Source organism: Haliotis rubra, unplaced genomic scaffold, assembly GCF_003918875.1.
Source record: "Haliotis rubra isolate DU_JTF1 unplaced genomic scaffold, ASM391887v1 Scf596, whole genome shotgun sequence".
Taxonomy (NCBI): Eukaryota; Metazoa; Mollusca; class Gastropoda; order Lepetellida; family Haliotidae; genus Haliotis; species Haliotis rubra.
Window position 1 is genome coordinate 492,501 of NW_025767297.1, and position 24,287 is coordinate 516,787.

The following is a 24,287-nucleotide window of genomic DNA, read 5'->3' on the forward strand; positions in this document are numbered from 1 at the left end:
GTAGCAAATTTGCATGACTTTGGGTTTTTTTAAATACATTTTTTACTTGTTTTCTTTTTTCTTTATTCTGGGTTTGAGATGGATTTGACTTGACTGTGCACGTGTTAGTGTTTTTGAGCATTAAACATCCCTTTTCACGCACGACTTGTATCGTCGGTATTCAACAATGATTCACAGTTATGCGAATACTTCAGTCGAAATCCATAATGGACAATGGGGATTTCTGATGAATATGTTGTCGCTTTTATTTACGTTTGCAGTGTGAAACATATCTCGACCTAGGAGTAACAGGTTTACTGACGCTTACGTGACGTTTATTTAACGTTAATCCAACGTTAATCTGATACTCTTGCGAAACTCGTAATTCCCAAACAACTTGTCAAAACCATGTTGAACATAAGGAACCAAAATATACAAAGACCACCTGATCCTTACACACATAGAAGTAACACTCATGTTAAAAGAATCCATGCTATGGTTTAAAACATACTATTTTAGTTTTTTTCCAGAGAAACGTGCCCTGGTCTATTTCATGGTGTGGTATAATGTAGATGTTATTTCGGTATTCTTTAAGCCCCCTTCATCGCCGAGATTTACCTCTCTTCCATAGATACATTCCTCCAGTAAGCCGAACACAGAGTCACGTTACATGGTGTTGAACTTGTTCCAAATATACAAAGAAATCCTATCGTCAATGATAAACCCCTGTCGAAAGTAAACGGTTTGGAATCGTTCTTGTCAGCACAGTCATTTACATGTGCATCGGTTAACTTGAAGGCTATCTTAAACAGTTTAAGGAACCTTGTCCCTGATAATAACTGATTCTACAAACTCATAGTTCAAAGCTTGGGTTAAAGGGTACTCTTTTCTCAAAGGCTCCGTTTACACATTTTAGATGAAAGGCAATCTCTTGGGCGAGACTGAATTAAACGTGAAGCAATAATTTCTTAAACAGAAACCTTGTTTGACAAACAATAAACTTGTTTATGGTTTGTACATAAGCAACATGGTAATTAAATCATTCTGGAAACTGGAAATATTTCGTAAAAGCTGTCGACAGAAAGTTTGATAAACCGTACAAACAGCCAACGCATTTGGTGTTAAAGGTGCTTCGGAGATAGAAGATTGCTGTGAAGGAAAATGTTTGATAACCTTATAGACATTGGTGCTTATGGTAGACGGTCAGACAGGAAGATAGTTTACCTAGTATATATGGAATCCACGGTATCTTCGGATGGTCAATATATTTAACAGTGTGGCTTGGTCAAGGCAGTTAAACGGTTTACTCTCGAAAATTAGGCACTGGCAAAGAATACAGATTTGTGTTCAGAATCTCATCTATAATCTTCAGTTTTACTCAACATGTCTTGGAAGATGATGACCAGATACATCGTCCCGCTTGTCACTAGAGTCGTCTTGAATGGGGAAGTTACTATGTGTCAGTTTGGCATGACAGGTCCGCAGTTCCACATCTTTATGGGCACGGTGGGGTAGCCTAGTGGTTGAAGCGTTAGCTCGTCAAGCCGAAGACCCGGGTTAGGGTTAGGGTTAAAGTTAGGGGTTATGGTTAGGGTTGGGATTCCCCACATGGACGCAATGTATGAAGCCCATCTCTGGTGTCTCTCGTCATGATATTGGAGGAATATTGCTAAAAGCGGCGTAAAACTAAACTCAATCATTCCACATCTGTGTCCTAAATTGACTACAATAAGGATGTACAATGTAGGACCAGGGTATGATGGGCCCTGATAAGCTGACATTTCAGTCGGTGTCAGTAGGAAGTTATCATGTGCGTTGTGCTAGTTCACCGGCTGTACTAACCAAAGAATTGACTGTAGCAGTAGAAATATATGTGTGCAACATGGTATAAAGTGTGGCAACAATGACTGCTTCTTCTCTTCTTTCAATGCGAATTTTCTATCAAATATTTGAAGGTTTGATGTTTAACGTCAACAGTCCTTCATCGCAATGGTGGCTGTCTGTAGCCAACGAGGTTGACATAAAAGCATCGTTCTGACCATCGAGATTCGATGAGTGAGTGAGTATGGTTTTACGTCGCTTTTAGCATTATTCCAGCAGTATCACAGCGGAAACACCATAAGTTGGCTTCACACATTGTACCCATGTGGGGAATCGACAGCATGTGGGGAGTCTTCAGCATGACGAGCGGGGCGCTTTAACCATTAGGCTACCCCAGAGATTTGATGGCATGCATCCACCAAGTCTAACCGTTCCAGTTAACCACACGGCAAGCCGTTTACACATTTATAAAAAATGTGTTTTGAAAATATCCGTATTCTATTTAAACATATCAATAATGTTTTAAAGATATCGGTAAATAATTGAAGATTTGACCGGATCTTACGACAAAGATGGGTTGCTGAAGCCCCACTTCTAGCCATGAAGTTCCCTGCTTTGGTTCGTTACAGGTGCTAGTACCATTATCAAGCGCAATGATAGTACATGGTTATATCGCCAAGAATTACTTACACAGAGGTTATCTGAAACAACATTCCCTGCTTTTAATGCAAATTCGTATACTTCATTAGAACTCCGATTTGGTTCAGTGTTCTTTCAGAGAATGACTTTTATTGGGACTGGCGACATACTCCATGACAATTATGATAGTCTAAGATAAAGTGGCAGCTCCCTACTCCAATGGAGAGAGCGTCTGTGTCCGCGACGTGCCAAAGAGGTTAAAAGATGGTAGTCGTTACTCTGCATTGCGCTTGGCACTAAGGAGATACAGCGAGAGGTCATATACAGTGTCTGAGAGGTCCTATGGGTGTCCATATTAAACTGCGATATGGTAAACTACTTTGGGCAAGTACTAAAACCGCCATCAGTGTCGTATAGTACAAACACCCATAATTCTCGCATTGTAGCCGTGTCCTACGCCTGGTTCACATGCCCGGTAACTCCATTCCCGTGCGGTCGTCGTACAATCATCGCACAAGTCTACGGGCGCCGAAACCTCTACGATTGTGTTAAACAGCGGAATTTGACAAATTTGGAACAAAAAATCGTAATCCCGTAGCCCGTTGGTGGCATCACACGGCCATCGCACGAAGGCCGCACAGTGATAGTCCGGTTAACGCACGATTGTTTAGTTCCAAAACCTCTTCCAGCGATCGTGGGATATCGTGGGCTATCGTGGGATATCCTGGGCTATCGCTCGGCTACCCCACGGTCACTATGTGGCCTTCGCGCGGTGCATGTCCCCCAAGGAAATCGCCCGATGCCCGTAGACAATGTGAACACAAGCGTCGTAGCCAGCGGTCACCCACGATGCCCCAAAATCGCACGGAAAATCATAGACTACTTTATATATCGTACGGCCCCGAGGCAAACGTGATCCAGGTCTTACTATGATCACGTGGCTGAGAGAGTAAGTGAGTGAGTTGGCTTTTACGCCGCTTTTAGCAATATTCCAGCAATACAACGGCAGGGCACAGCAGAAACAGGCTTTGACGCCGTGATGTGGGGAATCGAACCCGGGCGGTGTTCAGCGTGATGAGCTTCAAAAAGTTTGCTACCTCACCGCCTAACTTGGTTAGTACATTACTTTTCAAAGATACTTTTCGTTATTAACAAAGTATAAAGGTAAGAGCATCTTATCTTTGAAAGGATAAAGAAGCTGTAATACAAAAATATACTCTGCATATCACATAAATACGGTTGTACAGTGAAGCGACGCTAACAAATCATTCATTTTTTAACATGAATAGTACCAAAGGGGGCAAGAGCAGTAGTTGGAACAGTGAAACAAATGCACATGCGGTACGTGATGAGCGTCAACTTAGACCAACCCTCCTTGTTCTCGGTGTTTCATTTAATGTGCATTCCCCCTTTTAATACAAACCAATAATACCGATTTGAACCTTGATCGTTTGTTAAATAAACTTTTATCCTAAGTTGAATAAAATTCTGAGATTAAAATTTTCAAATGGCAAGGTAAAATTATGAGGATTCGCAATCTTAATTTCACTTTTTTTTTATTTACTTTTTTGTTTAAAGTGAAATTCATCGGTACGTTTTCACCGCAAACAGACTCTAGTGGTAATTGATTTTAGTGCCGATTCACATAGCAAATTACGGGTTATTTGACCCCAGTGAATACATATTGGACGGAATTACAGCATTCAAATATAATATAACTCCGTAATTCCAGTCAATCCGAGGTTCTTTAATTCTATTCTTATTTTATTACTTACTGACATTTTAAGAGAAAAAATGAAACAAATAACGAATAACTATCCACCCCACTGAACAACGTAACGAAAGGCAGCGTATTTTTTTATATGAGGAATAGTAATCAATTTGTGACGTCACGAATGACGTCATATATTTCTTAACAATCACCCACTGACACACCCATGACTTCAGATGACCGATCAGCATTAAGAAACGCTAAAATAAATCCAAACATGGGGATTTATTGACACCCGATCATTCAGCCCTTACGGATAATTTTCTATCATATTTCTCAAGTCGCTTACTATCCCAGACCTAACAGTCACACGTTGACATGACCGGTAACCCAAAGCCTTGACACAGCACATTTTATAATGAACCTGAAAGCGTATATAATTCACTGGGAAACTGTCTCTGACCTCTGGTCCTACGTTATCAACGCAATCTTCTGCCCACCAAGAGGACGTAAATCGCCCGCAGCCCCCAATTCCGTTCCGCTGAAGCCAGACCGGTTCGACGCTACATCTATCTTTCATCGCCCAATTCCCAAATCCCCATTCTCAGTTAACAATAACATAATTGTCTGTCACCTTAAGCAAGACTCGCCGGACTTGGGTCCACGTTCTGCGTGTTGTGGTATTGGGCCTTATCTCTCCTGATAATTCGTCATCTTGAAGGGTGATAAAAGACTCAAATGAAATACTAGACCTCGCCTCCCATATGGACGCTGTAATTGCGCCAGACCAGACTACAATTTTAGATAGTTGAATCGACTTGACCGAAGAAATATCATATGGACATGATGCCAGCGTGAGATTTATGTTCACGGAAATCATTAAAACTTTATTATAGGGTTGGGTCGGTGGATGTAATAATCCCACACAATCGATATAACCGGAAAGCTCGTACGCATGCGTATTGAGTCTGTCCTTGTCAGATGGAAACATGATATACGTGCTTCATAGCGCTAATTAGGAAAATGTACATTTTTTAATAAATAAATTGCAAGTGATTACTTGTCATTTGATTGACTCACCAAGTTGTGATATTTTTCTTTCTTTTTTTTGACAAAAAGAGCGGATTACGTTCCCATGACTGTCTAGCAATTAGTGGGGTTGTCCTTGGGTTGCATCAATCCTCCGATGTACTTTAGTTTTAAGTTCTGGAGTAGATCTCAGAAACTTTGCTAGACACTCAGAAACTTGGACTAAAATTTCACAATAATGTTTTTTAGGAACAACGGTAAAAAATAGCATCATTTCACAGCAATAATTGATGTCATCCATTGTTTGATGGTGTCCACGAGACATCACGTGACATCACATTATCATATTCCCGTTGAGCATATGCAGCATACTATTAAACAGGAGATTCCGTATACAGATAGCAAGAACTTGTCACGCTGTTGAGAAGTCATTCTACCTTTTTCTATATTCACAGGGGTACTACCGAATACCTTATTATTCAAAAACCGTCGGGTGATGACATTGAGTGATATAGGATCAAATGTACATTAAATTCAGCAGGTAAAGTGATCCGTTTCTGACAGAACCTTAAATGACACCATTGATGTATATTTTGTCTATTATCATGGTCACATTGGTACATTGACACAGAACAAAACGATAATTAGTGACGTCATCCGAATCATACTTTCATACCATATGTAACCATCCGCTGAAAGGTTTCAGCAATTTAAGACGATGATGATAATTCAAAAAGATCATGGAACACATTTAACACCCCAAAACGGTAAGGTTTTCAGAAGACGTGAGTGAATTCAACTGGAGAACAAGAAACCCATCAATACATTACAAACAGGAAAGTAGTCCGTCATAATTTAACCTTAGACGATCACCATTTGCAGCCAATCATGGACATGGAATTCGACCGCACTCAAATGTTTGATACCGTTGCGTTTTTGCCGACACTTTGGCAAAAACAACGTTTCAGTGTGCTACACATACCAGGCAGTTACGTTCGTGAACTACATCGTATGCATATTGATATTAGCAATATAAATCTCCTACTCTGCATCTACTTCATGAGGATGTTAGCAACACATCTGGATTCGTTTAACGATAGCGCACGCACGCTTGTTAAGGCACTGCAGGTAAGTGCTACCATTGAGCCTCGTTGTGAAGATAACCCAAGGGAAGATCAGTACAACATCACGTTCTGATGTTCTTAGTGAAAGGATATCAGCCTGCATCAAGGTGTCAGTGCTTTGTAAGATGTCACTACGGGAAATATTTCAGATTGCCTTACTCGCAAAGAATGGTGTTAGTGCCAATGTGGTGAGTGTGGCGATAAGGAACCGTTGTTTAACGTTCCTTGGAATCACTCCAGGAGTAATCAAAGCGTGGTTGTACATCTTTGAAACTGGTTACCTACATGTAGAGAAGGTTTGGGCTCTTTCTTTTGGCGACCTTCGTGTCAACAGTGACCAAGATTTACTCCAAAGTCGAATATTTCATTAGTAGAATTCAAAACTGATTCACAGTTTCAAGGCAGGGGTAGACATCATCTCACGGAGATTTCGTATAAGGAGTGAGTGAGTGCTTATGGACTTGCGCCGCTTTCAGCAATATTCCAGCAATATCACGGCGGGGGACACCAGTAATTGTACCCATGCGGGGAATCTGACCTATGTCCTCGACGTGATAAGATAAGATAAGATATTTATTGCATAGCATTCCGTGAAGAAACAGTGGCTATATTCTATAAGCTACAAATATTTACACAGTAGGTACAAGAAATATAGATACATTTCACACATAAATGATGTACATTATAACAATGTTTAGAAATCATGTGGTATAATGACATGGAAATAATATATGAGGAGACTATGGTAAGATATAGAATTCATTTAAAGTTGTAAAGATGGTGTACAGTCAATTCTTGGTCATAATAAAGCATTGTATGTATAAGTGATTCCCTTTCTTCGTGATGAGCGAACGCTTTAAACACAAGGCTACCCCAGCGTTCCTCCGTAAACGTTCCTCACGAATAAGGGGATACCATAAAGACTTGTCTTTGTCCGAGAAGTGTGCCCATGTTAGACTGCGGCATTGACCTGGTCACATATACTGGTACTGTCAGGACTAGTGCAGGCACACAGTGTAACACTTCTGGCAACCAATTCGGCGATACACTTGGACCGATATCTCATGTGAGAGATGACTGGAAATATTGGAGTCAGTGAATATGTTTTAACTCCGCTTTAGCAATCCTCCATCAATATCACCAAACGTAGGCTTCACATATGGTACCGATACGGGGAATCGAACTCGGGTCCTCGGCGTGACAAGTGAACAGTTTAACCACGTGTTGATCCATGTCCTGAGTCATGTGTGAGTGAGTGAACAATCGGTCTTCTATGAACGAATGACCGAGTAAATACGAAACATCAATGCCACGGAATACTGAATCAGTTTACCTGTCGAAACAGATTCATGTGGTGTTTAAAGGCACAATGGTGATTAAACGTCTATAAATGGATCATCTACAAATTCCGGTCCGGGTTAGAATATTGATCTTCAGTAACCCATGCTTGCCGTAAGAGGCGACTAACGGGATCGGGTGGTCAGATTCGCTGATTGGTTGACACATGTCATCGGTTCCTAATTGCGCAGATCGATGCTCATGCTGTTGATCACTGGATTGTCTGGTCCAGACTCGATTAATTTACAGACCGCCGCCATATAGCTGGAATATTGCTGAGTGCGACGTAAAACTAAACTCACTCACTCACTCATCTACAAATTCAGATTTCGAATATGTGAAACTCAGTAGCAAATACAATAAAGCAAACCTACATGTATCGTCTCCCTCGCCAGTATGCCCTTCTCACCCCTCTTATCGTTCTCCCATCTCAACACTATTCACGTATTGGACAAGTGATGATATGCAGGCATATATCCACATGCTAATCTATTGAATGCCAACATCACCGCCTGCATGTCGCTTTTCCCAAAAGACCAATACGTGTGTAATCCCAGCAATCTAATTAAAAGATATGCGTGATTCATACAGTCAGGAACTGGAAACAAGGCTTATACAACCAGGCTCCATGTTGCCATGTGGTGTGATGATACACAATTGCACAAACTGAGAGACCCAAGTGTATTGCAAGCCATTAGGACTTGGCTGGAGGGTGGTTGAGGTTCTAGGGAAAACTGAAATTTCTAATCTGGCGTGGAATCATACAAAGGATACAAACTCACTACGCCAGAGATATCATCAAGAGTATTGATTTCCTTCGGTGATTTACGTTCAATTCCGTCATTAAGGTTGGAAGGCTTGAAAATCTGGCTCAAGAATTCGGTTGATTTGTGTCTTGTTTGTCGAAACGAAAGATTTACGTAAACATTAAGATGTTCAGAATGACTCAGTTTAGATAATATCACATTCCACAACGCTTCCACATAAACGAGAAGATGGTATATGGTATTGAACGCAAAACGAACAGATATGTGTTGATATTTATGTGTTCTGTTTATTGCCGCCCCAATTGCCAAACCCATTGCCTCTTCGCTATGTTGTTTTGGATGGGTCATTGTTTGTCATCTCGAGCATGATATATACTTTCGAAACCGTGATCCAATGAATATAATCTCAACAAATTCTGATTACAGCATTGCAGCTTGCACTTCACGTCCGTAAAATGATTAATTGACGAAAACTCAAAATCTTTAAACCAGGATTCTTACAAGATAACAGCAACAAAACACTTTACACATCCATAGGAAATACCGGCTGAAAGCAGAGTCGATTATACAATCTCATGAGCATATGTTTGTTGGCACTAACCATAGTGCAAACCATTGTTGTAATGGTGCAAACCATTTCAATAAGTTTCTTTAAAACTTTATATATTCAACGACCTAACTGTTTCAATATATGTCCAAAGTGCACCGAAAATCTATCACCTTTGCCTGTTCAATGTATTCAGAAAACATTTGGTGTATCCCCTCTTATCATAACCCCCACCCCACACCCTCCTTAATTCTCAATGCTATCAGTAAATGTCAATTAACACCTCCCTACGTAGGCAGATCTTGATATATACACCACATTACATAATATATCTAGGTATATAAACCTCGACACAGTCTCCAGTCAGAAGCGGAAGATCAGCGACAGAAGCGGACGGATTGTGCTGCTAGTCGGGGCGTCAGCCAAAGCCGTGGCTTCTCCAATGACTACGTCGACGATGAAGAATCGCCGTCCAACTTCTGCATGTGTGTAGGTGAGAGAGCGAGAACATTTGCCACTCGGTCCCAGTGTGTGTTCTGACACCTCTTACAATCAACTTGTACCATTTCGACCATTATTCCCCAACCATAATAAACATGGCTGCTGCCGTCAGCTGACGTTTACGTTCCGTCCGTCAACCATCTTAATCTACCAACCGACGACATCAAATCGAAAACTCTTGGACAGTACGTTTAACTTCCAAGTCAATATTACAGCTGTATGACGACGGTAAATATTCGGAACCAGGCAATCCAGTGATTGACATCACCAGATACGATGACAAAGTAGTGTAAATATGAATCTCTATGAAATATTAATGATACCAGGTGTTGGCGGAAGGTTGAACGTATCCTGACCGTTACTGGTGGCACTCTTCATATACAGCGGCTGGTCGATTGTTCACCTGATACAAGTAAAAATGGGGAATCATTTTGGGGAACTGCTGCATCACATTTTGAAATGTCCACAACCTGTCTACCATCACTGACACCTTGAAAGCTGTAACCTTGATCGAACAACTTCTGACCAAGAGTCGTTTGACAATCTTTGGAATGTTGGTTACAAGAGCATGCTCGTTTGTACCTCAAAAGTTGCGAATTGTAAACACCAAATAATGGAGCTGTTGGAATATTGCTTTAGATGCAGGGAAAGTTGAATATTGGAAAACTGAAATCATCCCACTTGTCATACAGCCTTGTTGATTGTATTTTGGCCACACTGAATGCTTACGCAGAGGTCGAAATGTGAAACACACCAGGAGGTCTCACTTGTTTCCTTTGTTTAAAGTTCAGGTGGGTAGATCAGAGGAAAGGAATTGGCTATTTCATTGTTATTGAACGATATTATATCACCAATATACCTGAAGCCCAAGATAACTTCTTGAACAAATTACCTTGTTTTGATTTTGCCAACCAACGCAGAATAAAATTAATTTTGTATTATCAAATGTCAACGCCAACGTCATAAAATATAAAGATATGAATAAATAATATCAAAAGCGGTTTCATTTGCCTTTGACGGATTGGAAAATAGAAAAAGGAAGTAATAAAATAGCATTTAACAATAAAACTACTTTACACAGTCATTTACATAAGATAGGGCATGCGCTTTAAAGATGACAATAATTGATAGTGTTTATTTTGTTGTTATTGTTGTTGTTGCTGCCTAAACCGAAGGACGCCTACTCTGACAGATTAACGTGTCTGTGAAGAACATAATGATGACCGCACAACCGAATGCAGATTTGGGATTTAGGCACAAACTACAGTCCGTTTGAGTCAGAAACGGACGATGAATTGCAAATTTTATCATTGTACAAAATTGCCACATAAATATAAATAGTACACATGTTTATCATTTACTAATACCCAACAGCTTTCTTATATTTGAAAATTTTCCGGACTCCACCAAAAAAGTTCTTTAAGAAACTATCATTAAAAGTTTGCACAGTTCACTATTTGTTACGAGGAAGAGTGCAGAGAAAGGGACAGCCAGGTGTTAGAGAAGCACGTGCACAAGTGCCCACCAAGTTATTGATTCATTAGCCTGTGCTGTGCCGTCTACATCCTTTCTCGCACACCTGGCTGTCCCTTTCTCTGCACTCCTCCCTCGTAACAAATAGTGAACTGTGTCAAAATTTTAATGATAGTTTCTTAAAGAATTTGTTTTGGTGGAGTCCGGAAAATTTTCAAATATAAGAAAGCTGTTGGGTATTAGTAAATGATAAACATGTGTACTATTTATATTTATGTGGCAATTTTGTACAATGATAAAATTTGCAATTCATCGGTCCGTTTCTGACTCAAACGGACTGTAGCTCTTTTTAACGGACCTGTGTTCTGGTTTCTTCTTCCTTGTAAAGGTACCATTGAACTAAATCTTCTTAAATTCAACATGATCAGCAGGTACATAACCAATGGTGATGCTAGAACCCTTTGTCAACCAAGCCCTTTAGCATAATGTAGTACAGGCCAGGGCTATTAGTCCTTCTATACCATTGTAAAATAATGGTTTTCAGTGTTCCCTAAACAAAGGCACAATGACGTGTGTTTGGACATTGCTTGGTGTTGACAGTCCGTGTGAAATAAGAGCATGCCTGGCTTACATATATTACACTTCACGTAAATATATATCAGTGGAAATCGATAAATGCTTTTATGTAGCTAATTAGTAATCAATACATCAATCAGTATCACATGTCTGCTAATGACCTCTAGTGCGACACCAAACACTGATTTCTACTGTGGGGTAGCCTAGTGGTTAAAGCGTTCGCTCGTCACGCCGAAGACCCGGGTTCGATTCCCCACATGGGCACAATGTGTGAATCCCATTTCTAGTGTCCCCCGCCGTGATATTGCTGGAATATTGCTAAAAGCGGCGTAAAACCATACTCACTCACTCACTCACTGGTTACTACTGAACAATTGAGATGAACATGGTTAGGATTATTAGAAAGGTTGTCTTTTGTAAAATAAAATAATGGCGATGTAAAATCTTATTATTGTTTCCAAACATATCGAAATATTAATAAATTGTTTGTACTGATTTGAAATGTCTATCACTTGGTTCAAACCCTCGAGTACGTACATGTATGTGCACTGTTGAAAGAACAAGATTTATATTGCTCTTCATAAATTCTGACAGATCAAGTATCGACTTACGCAATAACGTTGTGACAGATCAAGTATCCAATATGCGTACAGTGTTGACGAACCAAATACTGAATACTGGTGAACAGAGCTCACCAAGCCATGAGTACTGGTTTATAGTGGTAACGGATAGAAAAGCAAGCAACATTGCTGGCGAATCATGAGCATGTGGCGAAAACACGACGAGTTTGTGTACGGAATACCATTATCTGAACAATCTCGACAATACACGGGTCTGAATGATCTAGAAAATACATTTGGCTAAACAGTCTCGAAAATACGCCAGTCTAAACAATCTTAGAAGAACACGAGTCTGAACAATCTCAGAAGTACACGAGTCTGAACAGTCTCGGAAGTACACGAGTCTGAACAATCTCGGAAGAACACGAGTCTGAACAATCTCAGAACACGAGTCTGAACAACTCAGAATCTCAGAAGTACACGAGTCTGAACAATCTCGGAAGTACACGAGTCTGAACAATCTCGGAAGTACACGAGTCTGAACAATCTCGGAAGTACACGAGTCTGAACAAGAAGTACACGAGTCTGAACAATCTCGGAAGTACACGAGTCTGAACAATCTCAGAAGTACACGAGTCAATCTAGGAAATGCATTTGGCTGAACAGTCTCGAGAGAACGCGTGTCTGACAACATAGGAACCAAAATATACCTTCACTCATGAGACGTTTCATACTTTACGCCAAGTATGGTCTCGTCGATACATATTTCTGAACGGTATTGGTCGAATATTGTACATAAACATCCGCCTATGGACTGACCTTCCTATATCTTGTCAACATTGCTTCTTAAAGTAACAAGTTTGGTTTGGTCGATACACTTTCATGTACAACACTATTTTCTAAATATACAACAGTAGATATTTTCGGTATAATCCTATTATCTTTGTTCAGTGAATTCTGTTAATCATCAGATATATTTCGAGATGGTGATGATACGATATTTGCTTGATTGACACCAGAATTTTGAAAACATCATTCTATTGACTGTATAGATCTCGTTGTACTAAAAAAATCTTTTCAAAATTAGGACAGAAAAGTAACCGTTCTATAGCATATAATAGATCGGCGCAAGAGACTATATAAACATGCCTCAATTGTCCTGTGAAACAGATTTAAATTGGGCATAAAAGGGCAAAATAGCAGTTACATTTCTTTTACCGAAAACAAGTGATGGCAACAGACGTTCGCGAAAAGGATAGGTATGTTCTTCCCAACACACACATATACACGCACGCACGCACACAAACACACACACACACACACACACACGCACGTACACACACGCGAGCATGCACATACACTGGAGAAAAGATCTATCCAACAAGTAGCGTTAACCACACGTCATCAGTTGGCTGTGAGGAAGGAACCCGAGCAAGTGAATGAAGATACCCCACAGGGCTCCTTCAGCAGACGGTTACCGTAAACAATGTTTAGACTCAGATGATACCTTCAGATAAGTACCACAAACAACAACCTTCTTCCCCGAGGGATAATATTTGTTTACTTGGATATCAATTGTCAATGCCAATTCGGTTGAACTTTATTTCAAAATATATGTTTCCGTAACACATCCAATGAAGAACTCCGAAAATAAAGCTGGTATAACATTTCAAATGATACCGTTACAAGTATGATTGCAATAACATATACGGTACAAATTATCTTTCATGAAACAATTTCTGTTTGACATATGTAAATTACTTATGTTTCTGAATGGTATATTTCATTCCTGTATCAATAGAATCCATGTGATAGAAACTATTTTTGCTTTTTCCAAATCTCTGCAATTTACATAATGTAAATCTTACGACTTTTTTTAGAGCACTTATTTCTGGAACATTTCACCACAAATAATGAGAGCAATACTTTTTGTATCATTTATGTGTGTTATTCAGTACCATTATTTTGACATCTCAACAAAACCAATACAATATGAAATGATTCGGGACATAAATATCCATGTTATTGCGTTTACAGAAAATTATTCATATATATTCATGTACCAGCTCAGCAAATACTGCACAGCACATCCATCGGTCATTGCATTCTAACCGAGGTCAGCATGACCAGCGAACAGTTCAAACAAATTGAAAAATAATCTCTTCCAAATAAGATTCACATTCCGAAATCTCAAAGAGTTTCATTCGAAGAACTTAACCATTCTTCCACCCAAACGCAAATTTATTTTCGAGTCAATTCATTTCTTCTCTAGTAAACGAGCCATTTTGTGAGGTAAAGTTCCCCCACTAATGCTGTTAGCAGACGAATGAGGACATCAAAATGTAACCTAAGGTTGTAAATAGAATCTTGGGTAGAAATTCCACTTGTCAACGATGCCAGTTTCTACTGCGTATGTACATAAATTGCTTGTTTCCCTGAAAGAGAGTACAGGTTCTTTGCATACCTCTTGGAGACGCTCTATGCAATTAAACCTAAACCAACATGCAATGCAAAGAGTGTAGCTTGTAGACTTTGATGGCCCCTCGGACACCTCTTCCTATAGACTCTCTGTACAATTTGCTTTCGCGTCGACTGGACTGAAGATAATAGCTTGGTCAATATCTACTCGGATCAATATTGAACTGAGACTGACGATGATGGATGTATACATCATATATTTATCTTCACAGTATAGCGTGGTGTTGAATGTGATACATGAAATATTTATAGTAGTGATCCAACATGTCTATGTCACGGCATACATGAACTCATTACAAGGTATTGTTCGTATTGCTGAACCTTCCGTTGTGTTTATGCTGGTACTAATTAATGGAATTGAAACGCTGGTATCATATGGGACCTTTATAATGTGTATAACATCTGTATATGTGTGTATGTGTCTAGACACAAAATTGGACACTTTGTGTTATCAACACATTTAGTATCACTATATTTATTACAAATACTGACGAAGGAGACGATTTCTTCAAAACCCAATTGGAATCTATTTAAATTGCATCACCTTAAAGTCGCAATTGGTGCATGCGTGTCTGAGTACTATCGTATGGTTTAGAGTGTAAGACATTATCACGTTATCACTATGCCCTTTCATATGTTTTACTAGCTTGAACACGTTTTCGGATATTTTTAAAGACAAGAATGGATGGACGTTGTGAATTGTTATCACTGTACAATGTACACGCCCGCTTGTTATAAAACAGCAAAGAATAGAAGAGTTGCAAACTCATTTTCCATACAATCAATACCACTGCTGAATATCACAGACGCATGCCAATTACCCAAGTCCTGAAAGCAAACTGTCGACGTTTTGATCTGTCTGAAATTGATAATGAAACAAGGCAATAAGAAACGTGAACGCACACCTACGATAATCCTTCTGATTAGAGTGGATGAGGCTTCCAGATGATGCTGTAAAGAAACCATACCTCGCCGGTTTGTATTATGCATAACACTTTTTCTTTGTACAAAGCATTGCATTCACAAAATCTTGAAACTGGCAAAGTCGACGTATCAATAGACAGTGTTCACAAAACAAGTTATCGATTCTTCCATGTAAGGTGTTGGCACTGAGCTGGTAATCACGTTAAGAGATGTTCTAGGATGTATTCTAGGCTGTGACTTACCTTAGTCTATTGAAGATGGATATCTCTGCAGACAATGCATCTCAATGTCATGGTGAAGTGAGAGTAAGGTTGTCATGAAGCACCGTGTCGGGATATATTTATCCATTAGATACCTGAATTTAGACGCGGAAGTGTTGTTAGTGTTCGTTAATGTTTCAGAGCACATTCAGCGATTTATCTCGGAGGAGACACGACAAACACCTCCAGCCATCAATCTTACCAATCCTCATCCACAAACACACTGTCCATAACTACCACGTCAGAATGTGCACCTTTAAAATAGGACCTTCATTAAGGTTCCAGATCAACGCCGTATGGTCCAAAACAAGGAATAACCAGTGCAAATTCTCCAACCACCATATCCATCTTGTGAATGTTTAACAGCTCAATATAACTCATTCCTTGCCATCACAGAGCCTGACATGTCCGAAGCGGCCACTGCTAATAGGTACCTCTGTTCGCCCCGATGGCCAATAAGTTCTGATTTTCCACTCCACCGCGCACTGGCAACAGTGTTTACACTATCCAGTGCTCCACGTTACAAGAGTCCCGTGCTGTTAGCTGCTCGGAGAACTTGTTGCATCGACTCTTGGTAAGAGGGGCTTAGACAATGATGATAGCATTGTACCCGCCCGTAGGCACATTACGCACAACGTCAGTAGGAAATCAGTTAGGCATTTTCATTTCGGTTAAAGTCCCTTGGCGTGATTTCATCAATTTACTTGACACACGAACTCGCAGGCACCTTTTACAATGGAATTTTGACGATCTTGATAAGTATTTCGACATGCGTGAACTTGCATGCTGCTAATCTCCTCGGCCATTGGGTTATGTGGATCTGACACAAGATTCTGCTTCTACTAACTGCTTAAGTCATAACGGATCTTCCTGGCTTTGTTCTGTTAGGTCGAAACAGGTCCTTGGAATCAGTGTACGCAGAGATAGGTGGTTCCCGACAATGTAGACGAGACCTGTATCAGCAATATAAATATCTGCCACTTGACTGTTTGTTTTCATCCTTTGATGTTGAAGGTTTACCATATATTGCATTGATGGACTGGTAACATGAATTTTCCTGTAAGGCTGTGAAATGTGGGAACATATTTTACAGTATATTTATATTTATTTTTATATTTATCACGATGTTGAAGTAGAGAAAATAAGTGATTAGAATCAGTGAGTGAGTAAGGGTTTTCGCCTCTTTTTAGCGATATTCCAACAACAGCGCGGGAACACCAGAAAAGTGATTGAAAATGGAAGACAAAACCACAGTGGGTTGTATAACGTGATGGAAAACCGTTATTCGGTTTCAACTGAGTGGCTAAATATCTGCGTTGAAAATTCTTCAAAGGACCAGTATTTTCGGATGGAGAGGAATGTCATTGACATAAAAAGGCAGTCTATATCGAACCCGAGCTCTGCGTTGATAAAAACTTCATAATAAGCAGAAATGTATTTATTTCGCTAATAAAATTGGAAACTTGCAGTCAGATATTTCCGGTGGAAACCGGTAGATGGGGACGAACACGATAACGGAACATGCGAAGGATGTTCTTCTGTTGTTGTACCGTTATATATTTAAACGTGAAATCTTTGATTCTTACAGATCTCCATTCATTGAATTGTTTCCAAACACAGATAACTCTGCAAGACTCATTTTCAACAACAGCATGCTTGTCGTAAGTGGCGACTAACGGGACCGGGTGGTCAAGCTCATTGACTTGGCTCACACATGTTATCGTACCCCAATTGCGTAGATCAATGCTTATGCTGTTGATCACTGGATTGTCTGGACTCGATTATTTACGGACCGCCCCATATAGCTGGAATATTGCTGAGTGCGGCGTAAAACTGAATTCACTCACTCCATCAACATCACTAAACACGCGTACGTGAGCAAATTTACAAGTATACACATTCAACTTGATGTTAATCCAAACATACAATCTATTATTCTCTTTAATTGTTCTGTTAGTATTTATCTAATGTTCAATATATACTACCCATCAAATGTTTAGACTCACTTAAAGCACTCACTATATGTTATGTATTTATATATGGTTACAGCGAAGATGAATTTCTCCACTAACTTAAGGAAACCAACTGCAAACCTTATGCAGATGAATATCACGAGGATCATGCATCAATTTTCTGAAAAGCATGTGCAAATATCGTGCATGTGAACAGCTGCGTTTGGGTGTAAAGTTTTGTTAAGAATTCGTTCATTGAACCCATGAAAATAATGTTTTCAACGTAACGAATTTGTTTTACAATACATCAGTTCACGTGTAAACAGTACCTTTAAACATTATGGAATATTTAGCAAAATCTGGTTTAGAACAGTTGACTGAAGTAAGTGGCTAAATTAACACTAGTGAGTCTAAACTGTTGTTGGGTAGTATACATTGTCCTTTGAACCACCGTGGACGGTTTTGAATAATATATTATTCTGAATTCTGAAACAGAATACACAACTTTCGAACTAACTCATTTTAGCTATACAACACTGTTGGTAGCAGCATGTGTCCGGAATACACGGTTTCTTGATAAATGGGGTTCGAAATGAGGATATTTTACTGTTTACATTACACTACATCGTATGGGTGATGTCCGGTGCGGGTTTATTATTCTAATGCCTTACAGGAAGGCTCAGGGTCAATTACAAACATGTGCTTGTAATTACTCCCACGTTTAATGCCCAAACCCAGATGGTACACACTGTATATCTCACAGGATACTGTGAAGGTTATATTGTGAAAGCAGATATTAGTCATCCTGAATATATAACCCAATATTAATTTGCTATATGGACTTATCTCAGGTTTTTACATTTAGAAGTGATACACATAAGTGAGGTGAGGTGAAATTGGGTTTAACGTCGTACTTGAGAATATTTCGCTCATATGACGACGTGCATGCGTGTGTATGTGCGGCTGCTTTGTACTAGCCCAGACTTAAGCTGGTTTTATAGTGCTAGCTCACTGAGATACTATGCCGCAGTGAAGCATGAATACCCCACTCAGACACATTATACTGACTCCGAGCCGACCAGTCCTTGTTGTACCCATTAATGCCGAGCGCCAGGCAGGGACCAACAAGTACCATATTTTAACGTCTTTTGGTATAACGCAGTCGGGGATCGAACCCGCGACCTTCCGCTCTCCGGGCGGACGCTCTAACCACTACACCACGGAGGCGGTCGATACACATAGAGAAGAGAGTTTTAAGGATGTCATCTTCTTTATTATGAGGAACACAACGTTTCTGAGTATATTCTTACTTCATTATGGTCCTCATAATAAAGACCCTGACATCCATAAAGGCGCACTTCCTTATCTCAACATGTCGAAAAATAAATTTGGAGTTTATTTGACGCATGCAAACATATAAAGCATTTTTAGATTAGAACATTGATTATAACTTCATTTCTATTACAGTCACGTGTGCTCTCTGTAACTGAAACGATATTGGAGATGAATTCCACCTTTTGTTTATTTGCCCTACCTTGGTCCTCGAAAGGAAACAAAATATCACTATTACTGTAGAAACCGGAATATGCACAAAATGAACCAGCTTTTTCACTCTATTAAACTAGGAACAATTCGGAAAATAGCAATATTTTGCAAAAATATAAATGTTTCATTTCAAGCCCAAAAAATAAAAGAAACAGAAAAACAATAACGCGTGAGTGTAACATTGTTGGTTTAACTGTTTAAACGCATATAAGGACAAAAGTTTAGTCTTGCAACCAAGCGATATGTATATATTACCACTTGTGTATCATACATGTATCATCAATGTAACATATGTAAGTTGTACATAATAATGATGTAACCATGTACTTCTAATGCCATAGAACGCGACTGGGGTGTAAATACAGTTCACTTCATTTTGAATACTGATGTACCCATCCAATCCCGAGAAACATCCCACGCAAAGGTCAATGGAATTAGAAACATATGGTAACGAACGCCAAATTGTTTGATGAAAATATTTGTTAAATTGAAACGGGAAAGCTTAGCAATGTCTAACGATAAACAAACAATATATTTTTGGGCATAAATTTGCTTCTTTTTTTTTGACGACTGTTTTTCAGACTTGTAACGTTTTTTTATTACACTGGTATAATGTTTTTGCTAAACCCTGTGTTTGAGTGTATATTTGCTGTCACAGAAAATTTTAGTTAACACTGTATTCGATTTAGATTAATGTTGACTCAAGTGTTTATGCTGGAGTATTTTATGTTAATCCAGAGGACAAAATACCACGTGAAATCTTCCGATTAACTTACGTCTGGATAAACGAATCAGTGGCGACTAGCAAGGTGTCCTTTCAGTCCGAGGCAATCCGAATTCAGGGGGTGTCCAGATTTGCTAAGTTCCAAACTAACGAGGTGTTACTGTATACAACGCTCTGAACGTCTACATACAATGTCCGCATTCCACTGTTACGGCATCAAAGGCCCAGTAAAGCTTCTCACATTCCCCCGAACATCTGGTCTCTTCGCTGTTTGGTAGTGATTCATGATAACATGTTTCGATTGAGCTGGAATAGTGTAGACGTAGCTCTTAGCAGATTTCTTATCTATGTGCAAACGGTTCATCCGTTTTGTGAATTAGTGACATTGCTATTAAACACAATCCGGCACAAAGGGTTATCTACAAAAGATGCGCTATTTTCAGTGCCAAAATGTGATTTTATACGGACCAGTCTTGTTTTCTCATTTACCATATACTATTGTTGAAAACATTACAGTATTAAGTTGAATGTGCTATACAAAGCATATGACAGCCATACAAAGACCCGTGTCCATTATGGCGTGATTGCCCTTTAAACTGACGTTCACGTGTCTGACGTTAGTCTGCGATGAACCAGGGCTGGTCATTTACTTAGTGGGCCGACCCGTCACTCAGCAGACCCCTTGCGTAAACCCCCAGGAGTAGATGCTGCTCTAGGATTTCAATAGTACGTCTTGTCTACCGTCCGTTCCGAAAATAGATTCCTAACAGGGTGGTCAATTTGCAGACACCATCTGTACAGACGGTCCGGTCGGCCTCGCAACAAACAACCCTGTAAGGATAACGAAGGAACACAGATGTCTATGTAATGGCTACACTCAAGTTTACAAACGTAGATTGATCCGTGTGTGTTTTTCAACACAGTTCTGAAGATCTGGTGACGTGGCGTAGCGTGTCCCCACGTCATAAACGTTGTTGGTTGTAACTGTCAACGTCGTTTGACGTTGATCTAATCCGAAGAAAGTGGGATAGTAATGGATTGATTCCGTGCAGTATCTGGTAAATTAAAAAAAATCGTTACCTACTTAGGTCCCTGAAGTAACATCCCTATTCCAGTGCCAGACGCAGAATATAGATCGTCGTATACCAAACATGCAAACAGAGATCAATTGGTCACGTGACATCAACTTCCCTTATCCAGATCAATGCGTATTGTTAAAGTTATTTTTTCTTGTATCTATTTCATGGTTACCGTTTTAGAATCGAACGTTTCCGTTTGTTATTCGATCTTAAAACACGCGCTTTTGATTAGTTCACAATATTTAATATTTCACATTCAGTTATTTCTTTATTCTTAGGACCTCATATGATGTGCGTTGTAGATAATAATAAAAAGACTTTAAATGGATGACCTTGAACTTCTTACCAAAGGATAAATCCTTGCTTTTTCTTTTCTTTTCATTTGTCTATCCCCCTTACCAATTTAGATTGTCCAAAATTATGAGACAAATCATCAGAGTTGGTCTGTCGAATTCATGTGACAGTGCAAAATTTGGATTTGTTACAATTATTCGATTTTGTGTTAGTGAGCAATTCATCGGTCTCAAATGAAATCATATGGACTGTATTGGCTGCCATGTTTTTATCTCATCAGTGCTGTTGATTCACACGTACTTGTATAGCTATCTATTTTCAAGTTTGGTTCATTCACCTGATGAAGAAAGAATATACATCGAAACATGGTATTCCTCCAAATAAAGAAGTTGACATCCATAAATTATCGCTTTTATGTGTATTACTTCTACATGTCATTCAAAGACAAATGGATAAATCGCACAGTTTCTCCTCGTGGAATCATTTTCCAGTGATTAAATCTTATGGTTTCGATAAATGCAAAATTTATCATCTGAAACGTGGAAAGACAGGAGACGGAGGATCAGTCAGCTTACTTGTAGAAGTTAGTGACCAGGGCCTAGATTTTCGAAGATCTTAGCGCTAAGATAGTCGTAAGTGCCATACATTAACATTAACTTACGACTATCTTAGCGCCAAGAGAGCTTAAAAAATCTAGGCCCATCTCCTGGAAGATCAGGCCTCTACATAGTAGAAGGGTGTTGGAGACAAACATTGGGCAGGATGCATACACTACAAAGAAGAGTTCGGAGCTCGATGCTTGCAACAAAGTAAAACCACACATATCTATGCTGTGCCTATCATTTCATATTTACATTCAGGTTACTGACACTTTCACACGAAGAACAATAGATTCCAGTCCCTTTCGCTTTTTCCTCACTGACAGATACTTATCAATCGTAATGTGTTGGCGTGTTTTGAGAAACGTAGAGTCTCCTCAAGACAGACGTTTGACTGTGCACTCTTGCACACATTTAATAATGAGTGAGTGAGTTTAGTTTTACGCCGCACTCAGCAATATTCCAGCTATTTGGTGGCGGTCTGTAAATAATCGAGTTTGGACCAGACAATCCAGTGATCAACAGCATGATCATCGATTTGCGAAACGTTGAGCTGCGCAATATTCCACACACATTTAATAAAATTATCTGACTCCCTATTGTGCTTACTGCCGTAGGTTTAGTACCCTCAGAGCTCTTGACTGGCATTGTGAGAGTACTCGGGTTTGATGGCAAGGACATAGCCTTTCTGACAATTTCAATGCAAAAGGCTGCAGTGTTGTGGAGTCTACATATTTTCCGAGAATAGTTACTGTTTGGTAGGTTCGACCAGGACACTAACCGGCCTGACCGAGCCACGCTTACCCACCAAGCCCCCTTTTAATCCGTAAAACTGTAATAATAATAATATCAAATGATAACAATCTTATTTGCCAATAATGATGGTGGTTGTGAAGATGATGATGATGATGATGACGACACGATCCCGACGCCGACGATGATGATGATGATGGATGACACGACTGGAGAAATGTAGATGGCGAGGAAAGTATCAACAAAACATCTTCCTCCCCTTATTTCCTCATCGAACAGACAGCAGCACCTTTCACACACATATTGCCACTGTACCGGAGGATGACTCAACCCGCGACACAGCAAACGAATGTACAATGTATGCCGTACAGCTCATTACACTCGACATGTGCGCGAACTCACAATTATCGACTGGCGACGAGTGATACAGCGGACAAACTGGTAACCATTGCAGTCATCGCCCATTTCTTGCTCGTGCCCTACCAGATGGAGTTCCTCAATTATCAACATGGAAAATTCCCAGGAAAACATCCCCGTAATTCCTTCTCTTTCAAATTTCACACATTAAGTCTATTTTGGGATGTTTGCATGGGAAAGGCTTATGCCTTGAACATTACGCAAATATAGCACCACTGCTGTGACGTCATATCTTTCAACTTCTGACGCAATTCAGTGTCTGTGAGTGGCGGTTTATGAAAATCGTTATTCTTTATTCATTAATAACAGCTGAGGGTGAGGTGAGGAAATCTAATGGAGCGTCTGAAACTCATTCCAAGATAACCAAAACTAGGTTATTTTGAGTAAAGTTACACATTTCCCCACTGAGCATCGTTTTCGAACAAGGAAATGAGCATCGATTTCAGTGACGTGATGAAGCTCTTCGGAGGAGGGCTAGAGGGGACGGAGGGCTGGAGGGCACGGACTGCACTCAAAGTGCGAATACGATTGTCTGTGACGGGTATATTTATAAACAGCAATACGAGTGAAGATGGAGGTAAATCATCTGACTAGCAATTAGGGCTGTGCAATATTACCGGTAAACCGGTATTTAACGGTACAGTATCTCGCGATACGATTACCGCGATATGGTTCAGATTCTGCAATATATTGGGTCATCCAGAGTTAGCTCACTTTGCATTATCTGCCCTTGATTTCCATAGCAAACAAATGTGCTCTAAAAGTGCCAAATATACTTTTATTATTTCTGTTGGTTTCATGTAACATTCTACAAGTGGGAGTGTCTTTATAAGTGGCTCCAAAAGTGCCAAATGTTGTACCAAATGCGGTACGTTTTGTGGGTTTGAATGGTTTCATATGTGACATTTTGGAGGAATGAAGGGACCGCTCATAATTTATGGCTTGGGGGTGATGATGATTTTTATGGAAAAGCATGTACAATGTGAATGCCCCGCTAAAATTTACGTACAAAATACAAAACATAGTGTTATATACAAAGTTGACCCCTCCACCCCACCCCACCCCTTCCCCAAGTGCGTGTGTACAAAATCACTGACCCCCTAGCTCCCCAGAACTAAATACATGTAGGTGGGAATCTCACACACACACACACACACACACACACACACACACACACACACACACACACACACACAC

General features: G+C 39.8%; 1 protein-coding gene across 6 annotated transcripts in view; it reads right to left on the reverse strand.

Moving 5' to 3' along the window:
* Positions 1 to 24,287, reverse strand: part of LOC124255169 (5-hydroxytryptamine receptor-like) — a 206,861-nt gene that overhangs the window by 143,421 nt on the left and 39,153 nt on the right. For 3 of the 6 annotated variants that reach the window (XR_006892634.1, XM_046689002.1, XM_046689003.1), the window contains one exon: positions 15,710 to 15,822. The exons of the other annotated variants lie outside the window; for them this stretch is intronic. The gene's annotated coding sequence lies outside the window, so the exon portion shown is untranslated. The remainder of the gene's footprint in view (positions 1 to 15,709; positions 15,823 to 24,287) is intronic. 6 annotated transcript variants of the gene reach the window in all.